This window comes from Xenopus laevis, chromosome 2L (assembly GCF_017654675.1).
Source record: "Xenopus laevis strain J_2021 chromosome 2L, Xenopus_laevis_v10.1, whole genome shotgun sequence".
Taxonomy (NCBI): domain Eukaryota; kingdom Metazoa; phylum Chordata; class Amphibia; order Anura; family Pipidae; genus Xenopus; species Xenopus laevis.
Window position 1 is genome coordinate 128100376 of NC_054373.1, and position 16790 is coordinate 128117165.

Sequence of the window (16790 nt, forward strand, 5' to 3'; positions counted from 1 at the left end):
AATGTTTGCCAGAGTTTCCTTTGCCACCTTAGACCAGATAAACTAATAAGATGAAGCTACATCCTTGTCAATCTTATTTCAGTGACATCATGTCCTGTATGCCAGAAAGTCATAAAAGTTGTAAAAAACGTGGGATCGCCTTCAAAAGTCCGGATCATTCGCTGGCGATAATTTTGTGAATTTGCCCCATAGAAATTAGGTATGGGACCTGTTATGCTCTAACCATGGGGCTTTCTAGATAAGGGATCTTTCCATAATTTGGATCATCATACTTTGTCTGTTAAAATAATTTAAACAGTAAATAAACCCAATAGAATTGTTTTGTTTCCAGTAAGGATCAATGATATCTTATTTAGCATAAAGTACAAGGTACTGTAGTATTATTATTATTATTATTATTATTATTATTATGATTATTATTAATAATAATAATAATAATTATTATTATATAGAAAAAATTAAAAGGTTTAAAAATTGTAATGATTTGATTAAAATGGAATCTATGGGAAATGGCCTTCTGTGTAGGGGAAAAGGGTAAATAAATGCCTTCAAGGAAATACAGGTCTGGGACCTATTATCCAGAATGCTTGGGATATAGGATTTTCCATATAAAGGATCTTCCCATAATTTGGATCTCCATGCTTTAAGTTAACTAAACAATCATATAAACATTGAGGGGGTTATTTATTAAGTATCGAGTTGATTTTTACCTGAGTTTTCAAGGGTATTTTTCAGTCAAAACTCGAATTTTGTTTAAAAAAACTGCAGTTTTCAAGATTTATTACACCCCGAACCTGGAAATAACTACAATCCAAAAATACTCCAGCTAAAACCTGTCGAGGCCATGTCGAAGTCAATGGTAGAGGTCCCTTGAACCATTTGAAGATGTTTGTAGCTTTCATGATGTTTAGGGTCTTTTCGGTGAGTTTTGCTCGAAACCTCGATTAATTAGAGCAATTTGAATTTTTTTCAGCAGAAAAAGTTGATAAATTTAAATTTTCAGGCTTTTCACTGATTCAATTTTTTTCCAGAAAACATTTTGAGTTGAGAGTTCATCTGAGTTATATAAAACCTCACAAACCTCTAAAACCCAATGTTTGATGAATAACTCCCTAAATAAATGCAATAGGATGGTTTTGCCCCTAATAAAGATTAATTATATCTTAGGAAATCGTTTTTAAAAATTTGGATTATTTGATTAAAATGGAGTCTGTGGGAGATGACCTTCCCGTAATTTGGAGCTTTTCTGATAATGGGGTCCTGTTTAATGGATCCCATACCTGTACAGGTATGAGATACATTATCTGGAAACCCATTATCCAGAAAGCTCCCACTTGTGGAAAGGCAATCTCCATAGACTCCATTTTAGTCAAATAATTCATATTTGTAAAAATGATTTCCCTTTTCTCTGTAATAATAAAACAGTACTTTGTACTAGATCCTAACTGAGATATAATTAATCCTTGGAGGCAAAGCAATCCTATTGGGTTTATGTAATCTTTACATGACTTTCTCATAGACTTAAAGTATGAAGATCCAAATTACACAAAGATCTGTTATCCCAGAAAACCCAAGGTCCCAAGCATTCTGGATAACACGCCCCATACCTGTAGTAGGAAAAAAATACTCAAAAAAGGAAGAATTAAGATAAGTTGGAGAAAAGAAATGATAATTGCACTTAAGGGAATAAAAGGATTAAACAAACACATTCGGACATTATTAGAATGCAGTTAAATAATGCTGTTAATTTATTAAATTAAAGAAGATGGGCTGCATAGGAACTGTTGCTTCTATAAATTCAATTGCATTTAATTAATGAACTTTTTTTTTTGGGCTTTGAACCATACAATATAAAAATCATAAACAGAATCAGCCATCAGTAGAAGTTGAAGTACAATGTTTGGTATTGCATGGCTGCTAAATGTTCATGAAGCTTTACAATTCAAAGGGTAAGTGTGAATGCTAATTAGGGTGCTAATTAGTTAGTACTTGTGCTAATGCTGTAACGGTTGGCACCCTAAATCTAGAACCAATGCCAAGCACATTGGCCTAGGCTCGTGCTTCTGCCTGTAGCAGCCGCCTTTGGCTTCGGGAGGAGCCAAAGGCCACCAGGTCTTAAAACGAGAGGTGCAAGGTGAGGGGTTCTAGACAAGCAGAGGGGCGCAACTGTAAGGCAAGAGTCTTTGGGCAGAAGGTCACATTACAAGTCGTAAAGAAGAATCGTAGTCAGGACAGGCCGGGTCAGGGCAGGCAGAGAACAAGCATAGTCAAGCAGGCAAGGGTCAAACCGGGTAATCAATCAGAAGGGATTCAGCGGAAGAGGTAGTCGTATAACAGGCAATGGTCAGGAATCAGGAGTTCAGAATAGTCGTTAGCCAGACAGGGGTCAAAACAGGACAGAATAAGAGATTAGAGATAAGAGATAGCTTTAAGCTCAGGAACCACAGGAAACAGATCCTATCACTGGCAAAGACTAGAAGCCCCACTGAGCTTTTTATAGAGTCAGTTTTGTGCCAAAGCGCGTCTGCGTCAGACGCTCGCAGGTCAATAAATAGAGCAACTGGCGTGGCAGGGGTCCCCGCAGATGGCGCGGAGGGCGTCCCTGCCGCACCACTGGACCACCAGGGTGAGTAGATTTTATCACAAATGCCTTGCTGCACTGCAGGTAGGTTATTGTGCCTTATGCCAGTTGTGTTTTTGTTAACATAGCCATTACAAGGGAAACAATACAGTGCTCTTGAGCACAAGAAAACCCTGTATTTGCCTTAGTCTGGCATTACTTACAGTACATTACATCACTTACTCAAAATATGCCTTGTCCCATCTAGTGCCTAATGAGTAGTAACAACTACAACTGTACAAGTCAGAACATATGGGCTGTCCACAAAGAACCCTTTACATGGTGGCAGCAAGTTGTGTCTGCTTGTATGCTCCTCAATATTTTGCCTTCTTAATTACAGGATAGCAGTGGGTGCAATTATAAATGCATACTGGGGACAAATCTTGTATTACAGACAAAACACATGGCAATGTGTGCCATTAAGTAAATGCCCTTTTGTCTAGCCAAATGAAAAATGTTTATATCCTAGCTGATATTTATGAAACATTAGACTTCGTGTTGCTATATGTTCTTTTCAAAGTACGGTAGAGTGATCTGGTAGAAACTTGGAAAAGGAAATATATTATAAGAGATAAGCACTATGAATTAAGCTTACACATCTGACAAAAACACATCTCAGGAAATACAAAAATGTATAAAGCGTTTCTTACTTTTTCTGTTCTGAGTGAATTAAATGGAACACTTGAGGCCGTTACCTTGGCCACTGATTTATAGAAAATCATCCCTTTGAAGGTTCATGTATAAATATTTCTAGTACAGTTTGGTTGTACCTGATTTAATTCTTCACCTGGGTTTTTGACTTTACTACAGCAGCTGATACACTGTAGAAGTTCTTCCTGTCAGGAGACCTAGAGTGATGCTTTAAACCATAGCTATGCCTGACAGACTTAAACCCAACAGGCCTTGAATGGTATATCATTGTATGTTTTTAGGCGGAGGTATATGTGATGAGAAGAAGTGAAAAAGACAGGAAAAACAGTTCAGGGACACTTCTGCAGTAAGTGTGGAAAAGAAATAGTTGTGCCTTTGTATCAAAGCAGAAGCAAAAAAAAAAGCTCTGGAGCTACATTTATATTTTAGAGAATTGTTGTTTGTGATTCTACTGTAAAATAGATGCAGTTTCGTATCCGTGTATGTGGAACCGACATTGCAGATTTATTTTGTTAGCAGTGAATGTATTCAAACCAAAATCCAAATACACGGATACATAGAATAAGTCTAAAAATAAAAATAAAGTTGTCCTTTGCACAGAGACGAACACGCTCACTATAGCAAGCTACTGTGTTCACTATTATCATATTTGCATCCATTATTATATATAACGTTGCATATTATTACCAACACAAAGTCTTGGAAATATTATCCTTCTCTATAATTGTATCAGTATGTATCAGGTATAAAGCATACCTACCATGTACTGGTATGGGACCTATTATCCAGAATCCTCGGGACCTGGGGCTTTCTGGATGATGGTTCTTTCCATAATTTGGATATAGTGAAGGGCTTTTTGGCTCCTTTTAGCCCTTCTCACTCTAAACAGATTCGGTTTCCCAGATCTTTACACCCAAAGACTACTAGAAAATTATGTAAACATTAAATAAACTCAATAGGCTGGTTTTGCTTCCAATAAGGATTAATTATATCTTAGTTTGGATTATTTGATTATAATGGAGTCTGAGGGGCAAATTCACTAACCTCAGAAAATTTGCCAGCGATGGCTTCGCTCACATCACAACACTTCGCTAGGCGTAGATTTGCCAGGACAACGCTAATTCCCTAAAATCCGAAATTGCATCCAGGGCGCTGAACACTGGCGAAGTAGTGATAGCATTACTGCGGCAAGCGAAGAAACGTTGCGCTAGCGTTGCCTAATTTGCATACAGCGGGAAGTTAAAGTTGAATGGACGTATATGTTGCAGCCAATACATTACACTACACAAGCCTGGGAAAACTTAATAAAATAAAATAGAGTTGTTATATTGCCCTACACATGTGCCCAGTGTATAGTTTATGTGCCATATGTTTGGAAATGTAAGGGGGAAGCTGGGTACCCCAGAAAAAATTTACGATTTTTTGCAGCCTGTCACCCTGAAAAATGAAAAGTCCCCAGCGTTTTTTGGGACTTTGAAAAGTTTTCAACTATTTATTGAAGTCCTATCTACTCTAGTTCACTTTGCCTGGTCTGAGGTGGTGAAGGCAAGTTTGGCGCAAGAGGTAACATTCAGTAAAATTCACATCTTATTGAATTTGCGTAGTTACATCCATTCACCAGAGCACAACTTCATCAGGCGTAAGGGAGCAAAGTACTGCTAGAGTCTATCTCCTTCGTTAGCTAAGTTACGCCAGCAACCGTTAGTAAATTGGTGAAGTAAGGAAATTACTTCACACTGGCAAATTTTCACTATCGATAGTCACTTTACCCTTTTAGTAAATCTGCCCCTATGGGAGAAGACCGTAATTCGGAACTTTCTCGATAACGGGTTTCCAGATAATGGATCTCATACCTGTATTATAAGTATTTTAGAATGCCCATAGTGATTCTGTGTCTGTAGAGATACAGGTCATGTGCTTTTCTATGGTTATGATTTTGCTAGCTGATTACATGTTTTATATATATAGTAAAAGCCAAAAAAGGATTTCTGCTGAAACTTTGTCAATCCCTTGCATGCTGCTGTATTTGGATGTTTAATTTGTAATAGTTAAATGGCCACAAAACAGTCCCTATATATACATATATGCGTCTATATATGAAATACGTATATCTTAAATTTATTTGAGTGGGCATAGCAGTGATTATTTATTAATGTTAAAAAATAAAACTGTTAAGACAGTTCACACTTTCTGAAACAGGAATGGGATCACTTATCCAGAAAGATAAATTTAATAAATTCAAATTTGTGAAAATGGTTTCCTTTTTTCTGTAATTATAAATCAGTACCTTGCTAAGATATCATTGATCAATCTGATTGGGTTTATTTAATTTTTGTTAATTCATCCAAACCTCCGATTCAGCCGAATACCGAATATGCAAATGAGGGTGGGGAGGGGAAAAAAAGCAGCTTGTGGCTAAAATTTTCAGCCAGGCACAAATCCAAATTCTGCTGAAAAAGGCAGAATCCTGGCCTGAATACCAAACGGAATCCTGTATTCGGTGCATCTCTAGATCTAAGTAGAGTATTTAAATGTCTTGGAGGTTACTTTTACTGTTTTATTACAAAGAAACAAACAGGAACTGAGATGATTGATTAAAAAAAAAATACACTTCATTAAAGGGGCAATCCAAGTTAGCATTATGTTGACAATTTGCAGTCAACATTTGTGGCTTTTAAATTATTTGATTTATTTGACAAAGTGATATGCAAATGTTGTTGCTCGTGTACTTAATACCCTACCAACCAGGCCCCCCACCAAACCCATTAAGATTTTTTTATCGCTAATAAGGATTGATTAAATCTTTGTTAGAATCAAATACAATGTACTTTTTTTAACTTAGAGAAAAAGAAAATTATTTGATTAAATGAAGTGAGAGATGGCCTTCCTGTATTTCACAGCTTTATGGATAATTGGTTTCTGTATCAAGGTTACCATACTTTTTTTAAAAAAATTTCATGATAGAGAAAAGTAGGTACACCATAATCTTTAGTGTAAAGTGCACCTTTAACATATGTGTTAATTGGCAAGAAAATACTTTTTTTCTCTCACTTTTTGTTTCTCATCCTACTAATCATGTCCATGCTATTACATTGTATGGGGGTAGCTTTATCAAAGCTCAAATTCGTTTTTACATTTTTTTTGTTACAAGTCATTTATTCACCATCACAATTTATGAAAACACTTAACAAATTCCTGTCCCCACATACATGTTTGTGCACGAAGATGCTGTAGAGGACCCCAACATTCTTAATGATAGGGGACCTGGGAAAGCCATCTTATTCTACAGGCTGAAATGATTATTTTTATGTAATCAATGCAAAACTGGACATGCTCATGAAAGTATACGTGTATCATCAACTGGGTAGTTGATTAATTATTGCTAAACCAGATGGCAGAATTTGTTGTGGTATTTTGATTTCACAAGGTGTTCTCCAGAATTACAGTACTTAGCAACTTTGCTCCATAGGTGGAGCTCATGGAAGTTGGCTACTGATAGGTCTAATTGGGTTACTTAGCCACTAGTGATGTGTGGATTGACCTGAAACCTACGGTGACCGTGGGTTGACTCCCAGTTGGGTGAGTTCCGTTTGAAATTTAACCAACTATTGTGGGTCAGGGTTGGGTGTGGGTCACACCGAGCAAAGTACACTCCTCCACTCGACAGAGTGAGAAGACGTATATACAGGGGTGGGTCCTACTTTTGTAACATTTTGTAGGTTAGGGTTAGGTGCGAGTTAAGGTTTTGCTGGTTATGGTCAGGTGCTGGTTGAGTTTTTCCCTGACCCACACACCACTATTAGCCACTAAGGAAGCTTTACCTTTTATATTATAGTAATGCCAATTTGTATAAATCTACAGTATATGTTTATAGTATGTACTAATTATAGAGCAAATTCATATTTATCTAAGTTTGCTTTAAGTCTCATAGTTCATGAACCTGAAAAGCAGTTCAGGACATCATGCTAATGCACTGTGGCTGCGACCACTGCAGAGCGTATAGATAATGTTCTTAATGTCTAGTGAAATAATCAGATTTTTTAAAAGACCCTTAGTAAAATAAAGTGTGCATTCTAACAAAAACCATGGTAGAATTTATAGTGACTGGTATAACACAATACATTGATTTATAAAATTAGATCTAATTATGTCTTTAAAATAAATAAAGCAGTGTAACTAAACTCGTTTTAATGATGTAACCCAATATTTTAATAGCAGGATGGTGGCAGTTACAGTAAGTGTAAACATGAACTTACGCGCACCACCAAAGACTAGAAGCAAGGACAAATTACTACAAATAAAACTGAAAGGGCATTACAGCTCATCTGCTGACTCGATTGTTTGGATACAATTTCAAACTGTTTATTTTGCCATTACCTTGCAATGGAACCTTTTAACAAGCCTGTTGTACTGTACTTGTATTTCACAAGATCATTTCAAATGTTTTGTGGGAAAAATAAGACATTTCTTATTGCTTCTCCTTGAATAAAGCTATAATTGTCAAAAAAAGTAATTGTGTCAAAAATAATACTATTGCTTTCCTATTATTAAGATTTGTTAATAGCTATTACAGTCAGGAAAATCAGAGCATTAATGTATATGCACAGTACAATATATTCTGTTATGAAAAAGTAACAGTGCACAGAAGATATCATTACTAATTTTTTTGTAAAATATGTAATTAGCGAGTATATGCAATTTCCAAGTGAGAATTCAAGGGGTAAATTCGCCAGCGACGGCTTCGCAGGCAGGGCAACACTTCGCCAGGCGAAAATACAATCAGACAATGCTAAATCACTAACATGCCAAGTTGCGTCCCGGGCGCCGAATGCTGGCGAAGATGCGCTAGTGTTTATTCGACAAGCAGAGCGAAGTTGAGCGACCGTTGGCTAATTTGCATATGGCGGGAAGTTAAAGTTAAATGGACGTATATGTTGCAGCAAATTAATTACATTACTTAAGCCCAGGGAAGCTTAATAAAATAAAATAGAGTTGGTATGATGCCCTAAACATGAGCCCAGTGTATAGTTTATGTGCCATATGTTAGGAAATGTAGGTGGGAAGTGGGTTACCCCAAAAAATTTTTACACTCTTCTGCAGCCTATCACCTTGAAAAAAGGAAAAGACACCAGCGTTTTTTTGGGACTTAATTTTCAACTAAATTTTGAGGAACTCCTATCTACTCTATTGCACTTTGCCTGGTCTGAGCTGGTGAAGGCAAGTCTGGCGCAAGAGGTAACGTTCAGTAAAATCCGAATCTTAGTGAATTTGCGCAGTTACGTCCCAGTAACGTCCTTTCGCCAGAGCGCAACTTGGCCTGGCGATTGAGTGCAAGTGAGCTCCAGCGTCAGTCTCTTTCACTAGCAAAGTGAAAGTAAAGCCCAGCTTGATGGTCAAATATGTTGAAATTTAAAAATAAAACATCTTTGCTCTCATAGATATTTTGGAACTATGGCTGAATGATTGATACACTTTTGTTGTCCCATATCTATGACTTTGTTATGAACTAAAAGGGGCCAAACGTTGAACCTCTAATGGGTGATTTAACTGAATAAGTCAGAGAACCAATGGAATGGAAGATATAAAATGCTAATTTCTATGAAATGTCCAATCCTGTCTTGGATAAGTATATGACAAGTATTGCTTTCATGCACATAGTCATAGATTACTTTTTGTAAATGCTATAAACATGAATAAAACAAATATGCGTCTCTAAAGTTTAAATCTACATAACAATGTGATTGATACAAAATCTCACCCCTCAGGGGGTGAGCCAGTGTCTGAGGCACAAGCTATGTTTTATTAAAAGGCAACAAGTTAAAGGAATTGAAATGAATAAATAACGGATCTCAAATATTTGTAGGTCAATACTGATGAGTTTAAAGGAAAGTGCACGCTAGCTTATTGGAATTTATTCCAAATCTGCTACTGTTTGACTGAATGCATTAAAACTATTAAACAGCCTTATATACAACAATTTTAGTTTCCTTGTAAGTAAAAAACAACTCAACAACTTTTATGACCCCCCTTTTCTCTTTAATTATTCTGCTGCATTCTCAAACTTAAAGAGCAGTTGAAAAGAGAGATTAATGCAAAATCCATTTATTTTTCAGATAGAATGATCCATGAAAACTGAATGAGAAAGCTATTTTCTATCACTATTTATTCATGAGCATGCATAGTAATATAAGTTATGTATAAGCCTGTGGCTAAACCTATATACCACAAACATAATTGGGAATTTCTGCAGACTTTTGCTTATCCAAATACTGCTTTACAATTGATGATCACCATTATGAAAATATGTATAATTATTATTATAATAGATCCATTAAAACTCCCCAGTTAATGCACCAGATGTTCTTTAGAAACTTGCCAGGATGTCTAGTGACTGTCATTCGTTTTTTTTTAATTACAGGGTATAGGTATATAACATTTCATATTGAGGAGGCTGAAGAATGACCTTTGATCAGTGCTTTTGTAACCCATTCTTAATAACATCAGAAGCTTCCTGTTATCAGTCACGCTCTTTCTTATGATACATAAGTGGAAATGACAAGATGTGTAGATCATCATGCTTATATTAAAGTGGAGAGCTCTTGGCTTGAGTCCCTTTCAAACAACAGGACATCAACAGCCTTTGACAGTTTAAAGGCCACCTGCCCACAGTTTCCTCAGATCTTTGTGTACTCATTGTTTTCTCTGTTTGTTTCTTGTTTCCTTAATTTTAATGTAACAGTGATCACATAAAAACTATGGTTCACAATACATAAATATGTATGAATCTAAGAAATCTATACATCTACAGGATTTCAATACCTCTGGCTCTGTCTGTATAATGGCCATGTTATGACCAGAAAACGACCACATCATAACAGGCAACAAATTCTTGAATATCTGGTATTTAAGGAATCATAACAATAATAGCAAGGTATACCAAAAAAACAAACAAGAGAAATGAATTTTACTAATTTATACTGCTAAACAATTACATTATACTATTTAATGGAACAGGTATTGGATCCATTATGCAGAAACTCCTATCTGATATACAGCAATCTTCCATTTAAGTCAATACATTTTCTTTTTACTAATTTCCTTTCATTCCCTCTAAAAATAAACAGTACCTTGTACTTTATGGTTTCTAAGGTAGAATCAATCCATATGGATGGAAAAGAACTTTTCTTTATCATTTTAAAATATTTTTAGTAGATTTAAGGTACGATAAAGAAATCCTAAGAAAACCTAATCTGAAAAACCCCAGGTTCCAGGCATTCTGTATAATAAACTGCATAACTGTATTTTATACTATTATTATTATTATTATTATTAACATGTATTTTTTTATAGCGCCAACATATTTCGCAGTGCGTATGATGTACTAGGACAATTTTCTTCATTTCTTTTTTATGGAGTTAACAAAAACTTTACCACATCAATACCATTACTTTTCAGAACATGTAAGTATGATGTTCTTATTTAATTAAATCAACTGAATTAGCCAAAGGATTAAAATCAGCAAATTTGATCATCATTGCAGTAAAGATTCTCCATTTAATCTTTAATAAATCAGCAATTTATTGGTTATAGTACAACAGCATGCAGCTTGCTTTATTTTGCTGCCCATTACTTCATATAAGCTTGTTCTCTCATGTTTCCTTTTTTCAGCCTGTTCGCTCATGTTTCCTTTTAATTCCATCTGACATGATTTTACACTTTAGTTGTGTTGAGCTGCTGTTCGTCATAATGTTTGCATTGTTCCATACCCAGCTGGAAGTGAAGCAACAGTGAATATTTTTTCTAAATGAATTTGCTACTCAAGACTCAAGACTGCAGACAAAGTAGCCATGTATTTATGTACTTAATTATTTTTTGCCCTTATTTCTGAATATCATATGGATGCAACTAATTGACTGGGGTAATGGGGTTGCCAAGACAGAAAAAGCTAGTAGGTTTGTAAATATGCTGAATGACTTTTTATTCCAACTCTTTCAGGAACCTACTTGGAATAACTCTCTTTTGGACCTTTGTGTGGGTGAGCATTTAAGGAATAGTGATCATAACATGGTCTCCTTTGAGATTCTGTTGCAGAAGCAATTCTATAAGGGAGTAACTAAAACACTATTGGATAGTAGGCCTGCTCGCACACCCTGGCCTTCAATTCTGGATGCCTGGTGCTCGGTGTTGGAGGGATCGGCACCCTCCCAATTAATCTCAGAGAAAATACACTGGCACTCCCGGCAATTCAAGCAGGGAGGACCCCTTGCGTATTTATTCACAGGAACGTGTTCCTGTGAATAAACACGCAAGGGGTCCTCCCTGCTTGAATTGCCGTGAGTGCCAGTGTACTTTTCTCTGAGTAACTAAAACACTAAATTTCAGACGTGCAAACTTTGACACTATAAGGGCATCTCTGCAACATATTAAGTGGGAAATGCTTTTCACAGGGTTAAACAGAGAACAAAAATGGGAAGTCTTTAAAATTCTGCTTAAAAAATATACATGTTAGAATATGCCCCTCGTTGCAAAGCAAAACCTTTTTGGTTCAATAGAAGTGTTGGTGTTGAGGTGGGTAAGAAAAGGCATGCTTTTAAGGCTTTCAAGTTAGCTGGGACAGCTGAATCATTTATAAGGTACAAGGAGGCCAATGAATCATGCATTAAGCTATAAGGCAAGCTAAAATGTATATTGAAAAGGATATTGCAGCAAACAGTTAGTAGTAAAAAAAATGAAGCAGGAAGGGGTGGGACCTTTAATATCAGAGGGAGGTCAGCTGTTTGATGAAAACAAACAAAAAGCGCACATTCTGAACACATATTTTTCATCTGTCTACACAAATGAGGAACCAGTTAATGAAAGGTTTCTTCTTTATAGTGCCAATTCTAATAATACAACTAATGATTCATGGTAGATAAACAAAGGTCCAGAGCCAGATGGTATTCATCCCAGGGTACTTAGCAAGCTTAGCTCTGTGATTGCCAAACCTCTTTACTTAATTTTTCAGGAATCTTTGAGGTCTGGCATAGTGCAGAGAGACTGGCGAATTGCTAACGTGGTGCCGCTATTCAAAAAGGGATCCTGTTCTCAGCCTCAAAACTATAGGCCAGTTAGTCTGATGTCAGTTGTAGGAAAGCTTTTATTAAAGGAGAAGATACTGGACTTTATAGCAAATCATAATACGATGAGTTTGTGCCAGTATGGTTTTATGCATAATAGATCTTGCCAGACTAACTTCATTTCTTTTTATGAGAAGGTAAGTAGGGACCTTGGTTCTGGGATGGAAGTGAATGTGATTTACTTAGACTTTGCTAAAGCATTTGATACAGTGCCATATAGAAGGTTACTGGTTAAATTAAGGAATGTTGGTCTGTAACATAGTATTTGTACCTGAATAGAGAACTGGCTAAAAGATAGACTACAAAGAGTGGTGGTAAATGGAACATTTTCTTTTTGGACCAGTGTTAGTGGAGTACAGCAGGGCTCTGTACTAGGTCCCTTGTTTTTCAACTTGTTAATTAATGACCTGGAGGTGGGCATTGAAAGTTTCTTTTTCTATTTTTGCAGATGATACTAAAATTGTGCAGAACGATAGGTTCCATGCAGGATGCTGCCACTTTGCAGAGTGATTTGTCTAAGTTGGGAAATTGGGCAGCAAACTGGAAAATGAGGTTCAATGTTGATAAATGCAAGATTATGCACTTTGGCAAAAATAATATAACTGCAAGTTATACACTAAATGGCAGTGTGTTGGGAGTTTCCTTAAATGAGAAGGATCTAGGGGTCTTTGTAGAAGTTGTCTAATTCTGGGCAGTGTCATTCTGTGGCTACTAAAGCAAATAAAGTTCTGTCTTGCATAGAAAAGGGCATTAACTCAAGGGATGAAAACATAATTATGCTTCTTTATAGGTCCCTGGTAAGGCCTCATCTGGAGTATGCAGTGCAGTTTTGGACTCCAGTCCTTAATAGGGATATAAATGAGCTGGAGAGAGTGCAGAGACATGCAACTAAATTGGTTAGAGGGATGGAAGACTTAAATTATGAGGGTAGACTGTCAAGGTTGGGGTTGTTTTCTCTGGAGAAAAGGCACTTGTGAGGGGACATGATTACACTTTACAAGTACATTAGAGGACATTATAGACAAATAGCAGGGGACCTTTTTTACCCTTAGAGTGGATCATCGTACCAGAGGCCACAAGAAAAGAACTTTCATTTGAAGCAAAGTAGGTGGTTCTTTACAGTGAGGACAGTGAGGTTGTGGAATGCACTGCCGGGTGATGTTGTGATGGCTGATTCTGTTAATGCTTTCAAGAGTGGCTTGGATGATTTCTTGGATAGACATCATATCAAAGGCTATTGTGATACTAAATTTTATAGTCAAGGTACAAAAAGGTTGAAATGAAGTGGGTATGAAATGGCTCTGAGTTTCAACCACACATTTCAAAGGCAAACTAGTTCAGTGTGATACGTGTGAAAAAATAACAAAAGATTAAAACATAACCGATACATAATTGATACATGTGACCCTTAATTCACAATTAACTAAATCAATAGCTCTCATTCTAAGTACTAAATTCTAAAGTCAGTATAGATATGGGTGCCAAGACCGCCGGGAGCGCGAGGAGTCGCGTCCGCTCCCGGCGGCGAAGAATCCAAAATGGCGGCGCCCAGGCAACCCACGTGGGTTCCGACGCCGGCGCCGTGACGTCAGCGCGGCGCGACGGTCGCGGGCGCGCTGACGCTGGCGCAAGGGCGCCAAATTCGAATATAAAAGGACGCCTGAGGCGCCAAGATGGCGCCCGAAAATAGGATTCTGTTCCCTGAGTATTCCTGGGTTCCCTTGCTGTTTCCTCTGCTTATCTGCCTGATTCCTTGTTGTGACCCCTTGCCTGGACCTGGACTTCGCTGATTCTCTGCCTGCCATTGACCCCCTGCCTGGCCTTGAACTTTGTTTGTATTCTGCCTGTCTTTTGACCTGTGCCTGGACTTTGATTATTCTCTTGCCTTACCCCTGGATACCACGACCCTGATTCCTCGTGAGGGGCTTCCTCCTAGATCCGGACTACTCCCCAGAGGGGGCTCCCGGCTCCCTGACATTATTTTCGGGCCATGGATCCTTCTGAGGAAGCCACACCTCATGTCGGACGAGCGCTCCGCGGACTGGCATCCCGCATGGAGGACTACGAAAACCAGCAGGTTCGCATTGGGCAAGCACTCGATGTCCTGCTAGCTCAAGTGCCTTCTGCGCCCTCCACTGCTCCACCTACTGGAGATTCCCCCATGGCGGCAGCCCCTACGAACACAAGCTACCCGACAGGTGAGCCTCGCATTCCACCTCCCCCTCGTTTCAGTGGGGACCCACAAGCCTGCAGGGGATTTGCCACGCAATGCCAAATTCAATTTGAGTTCCAACCCACACAGTTTCCAAGTGAGCGTTCCAAGGTGGGGTATGTGATGCCTCGATTGGAAGGCAAGCCACTGGAGTGGGCAACGTCTCTTTGGGAGAAGAATTCCCCGCTGACTTTTGATGTTAAAGACTTTCTCCAAGCTTTTCGTATAGTCTTTGATGCTCCAGGTCGGGTTACGAACGCCCCTGCCCGTCTCTTGCAGCTCCGGCAGGGAAGCCGCAGTGTCAATGAGTATGCTATAGACTTCCGAACACTGATGGCGGAGACTTCCTGGTGTGATGACGCTTACAAGGCTGTATACTACCAAGGCCTATCCATCCGCATCAAAGATGATCTCGTCTCCAGAGAGACTCCTGACACCCTGGAAGGGCTGATCGCTCTATCCATTAAGGTGGACACTCGTCTCAGAGAGCACCAGGTGGAGAGAGAGCGCAGCAGACTATTTTCTCCCATGTTGGCCCCTCGCTTTCAAAGGCCGATTCTGCAAACACCCGCTGTTCCTGTGACTCATGTGTCGACGTCTCCCTTGGAGGAACCTATGCAAGTAGGAAAGACTCGCCTTTCCGAGCAGGAAAGACTCCGAAGACGTATGGCAGGTCTCTGTTTATACTGTGGTGGGCATTCCCATTTTGCCAACGCCTGTCCTGCCAAAGCCAAGAGTTTTGTACCCCGAGGTATGTCTCAGGTTTCTCATGTAGGGGGCATCACTCGAGGTCCTCAGGAGAAGTATCAAGAAAATTCACGCAGACTTCTCCTTCCTTTGCAGATTCACCTGGCAAGTAAGTCTATCTTCGAAAGGGCCTTCCTCGACTCCGGAGCGGATGGCAATTTCATGGATGCCTTTTTTGCCGAACGCATGAAGATTCCCCTGCTTCCATTGTCTTCACCCCTGCGAATTACCGCCATAGATGACAAACCCCTGGAGTTTGAATTCGTCACAAAGTTCACGGCGGAACTATCTGTACAAGTTGGGGCGCTGCATCAAGAAAAACTTTCATTCTTCATCATCCCCTGTCCTTCTACTCCAGTAATATTGGGTCTTCCGTGGTTACGTCTGCATAACCCCACCATAGACTGGTCCACTGGGCAGATCTCTCGTTGGAGTTTATTTTGCCTGCAACATTGCCTTCCGCCAAAACCCCTCGAGAAGGTGAATGTCTCCTCTGCGGAATTAAAGACTTTGCCCTCCACTTACAAGGGATTTTCCGATGTGTTTTGTAAAAAGTCTGCAGAGTTCCTTCCCCCACATCGCTCCTACGACTGTCCGGTTGAACTCCTGCCAGGAGCTATGCCCCCCAGAGGGCGCACCTACCCTCTCTCTCCTGCAGAGACTACCGCTATGAAGGAGTACATCCAAGAAAATCTCCAGCGGGGGTTTATCCGCCCTTCTACCTCTCCTGCAGGGGCTGGGTTCTTCTTTGTGGAGAAGAAGGACGGAGGCCTTCGGCCTTGTATAGACTATCGGGGTCTGAATAAGATCACCGTGAAGAACAGGTACCCCCTGCCCCTGATTGCTGAGCTCTTTGACCAGCTGAAAGGGGCAAAGATTTTCTCCAAGTTGGATCTCCGGGGGGCCTACAACCTCATTCGCATCCGGGAGGGTGACGAATGGAAGACGGCATTCAACACTCGGGATGGGCACTATGAATATCTCGTTATGCCCTTCGGCCTATGCAATGCCCCTGCCGTCTTCCAGGAGTTTGTTAATGATGTGTTCCGAGATCTCCTAGGAAGGTTCATAGTCGTATACTTGGACGACATCCTGATCTTTTCCAAGGACCTTGAAAGTCATCGCTCCCAGGTGAAGGAGGTACTCTCTCGTCTGAGGAAGAACTCTCTCTTCGCCAAGTTGGAGAAGTGTGTCTTCGAGGTATCCAAGATCCCCTTCCTAGGATACATTATCTCTCCAGAGGGATTTGAGATGGACCCCGTGAAAGTGTCGGCCATCCAGGAGTGGCCTCTCCCTTTGAGTACCAAGGCAATCCAGAGATTCATCGGATTTGCTAATTATTATCGACAGTTCATCCGGGGGTTCTCTTCCCGCATTGCACCTATTCTGGCCCTCATCCGGAAAGGGGGTAAACCCGGCCTGTGGCCTCCATCTGCCATAGAAG

At 39.4% G+C, this 16790-nt stretch overlaps 1 protein-coding gene across 1 annotated transcript in view; it reads right to left on the bottom strand.

Annotated features, from left to right (window-relative positions):
- Nucleotides 1-16790, bottom strand: part of LOC108708487 (glypican-6) — a 644360-nt gene that overhangs the window by 215474 nt on the left and 412096 nt on the right. The window lies entirely within an intron of this gene.